The following is a 1,644-nucleotide window of genomic DNA, read 5'->3' on the forward strand; positions in this document are numbered from 1 at the left end:
CACTGACCAACAGGGGGCAGCTCCTGCATTGAGCGTCTGCCCCCTGGTGGTCAGTGTGTGTCATAGTGACCAGGCATTCCCAGTCGTTCTGCTGTTAGGGTCAATTTGCATATTACCCTTTTATTATATAGGATACAGGCATGGTGCATGGGTTGGGGCCAGCTGGTTTGCTCTGAATGGTGTCCCGAATCAGGATGGAGGTCCTTACTGGGGTGCCTGGCCAGCCTGGGTGAGGGGTTGATGGCTGTTTTCAGGCTTGCCACACCCCCTCCAAGGTGGGGGTCCCCACTGGGGTGACTGGCCAGCGTGGGTGATGTGCTGATGGCTGTTTGCAGGCTGGTCAAACCCCCCAGTGGGGACCCTCACCCCATGGGGGTGTGGCCAGCCTGGGTGAGGGGCTGAGGGATGTTTTCAGGTTGCCCACATCCCCTTCAGGGTGGGGGGGTCCCGCTGGGGTGCCTTGTCAGCCTGGGTGAGGGGCTGATGGCTGTTTGCAGGCTGGCCAAGCCCCCCAGCGGGGACCCTCACCCCATGGGGGTGTGGGCTGCCTGGGTGAGGGGCTGATGGCTGTTTGCAGCTGGTCACAGCTCCTTCAGGGTGGGGGGTCCTGCTGGGGTGCCTGGCAAGCCTGGGTGAGGGGCTGAGGGCCATTTTCAGGCTGGCCACACCCCCTTCAGGGTGGGGATCCTCACCCCATGGGTGTGTGGCCAGCCTGGGTGAGGGGCTGAGGACTGTTTTCAGGCTGCCCACAGCCCCTTCAGGGTGGGGGAGTCCGCTGGGGTGCCTGGCTAGCCTGGCCACGCCCCCTGGTGACCCAAGCTCCCAGCCTCTCCTTTTTTTCTTTTTCTTTTTTTTTCTGGGATTTATATATCTTCTATAATTGAAACTTTGTAGCCTTGAGCGGAGCCCAGGACTGGCCAGGACAGGTGGGAAGCTTGGCTTCCTCCATCGCCAGGGGCAACCCAAGCCTCCTGCTCGCTCCAGCTCCGTGGCTGCCGCCATCTTAGTTGAGTTAATTTGCATACTTGCTCCTGATTGGCTGGTGGGCATGGCTTGAGCATAGCAGAGGGATGGTTAATTTGCATGTTTCTCTTTTATTATATAAGGGTGCTTATTTGGCAATAATGTCTGTGCTACTATGGTTTTAAGAATTAGAATTATTACTGAGGGAATTAAAAATAGGTACAACTGTTTAATAAATTTTTTTGTTCTGGAAAAATTAGCTATATAAGAAAACTAAGGTACTGAAAATCAGTGAGAGATGTTGATTATGGCAGACATGTGTCCATTTCTATGTCCTTCTCATTAAAAAAATCTTTGTAGTTATCAAAATGAAAATTTGCTGCTCTGAAAAGCAGTTGGTTATAATAAACTAGAGGCCCAGTACACAAAATTTGTGCATGGGGCGGGAGGGGTCCCCTCAGCCCAGCCTGCACCCTCTCCAATCCATGACCCCTTGGGGGATGTCCAACTGCTGGTTTAGGTCTGACCCTAGGGATCGGGCCTAAACCTCCAGTCAGACATCACTCTTACAATCCTGGACCGCTGGCTTCTAATCGCTCATCTGCCTGCCTGCCTGCCTGGTCGCCCCTAACTGTCCCCCCTTGCTGGCCAGGTCACTCCCAACTGCCCCCTCCCTCCCCG

At 54.7% G+C, this 1,644-nt stretch overlaps 1 protein-coding gene across 7 annotated transcripts in view; it reads left to right on the forward strand.

Annotated features, from left to right (window-relative positions):
• Nucleotides 1–1,644, forward strand: part of FAM35A (family with sequence similarity 35, member A) — a 92,831-nt gene that overhangs the window by 59,963 nt on the left and 31,224 nt on the right. The window lies entirely within an intron of this gene.

The sequence above is a fragment of the Myotis brandtii genome, unplaced genomic scaffold, assembly GCF_000412655.1.
Source record: "Myotis brandtii unplaced genomic scaffold, ASM41265v1 scaffold33, whole genome shotgun sequence".
NCBI classification, from domain to species: Eukaryota; Metazoa; Chordata; class Mammalia; order Chiroptera; family Vespertilionidae; genus Myotis; species Myotis brandtii.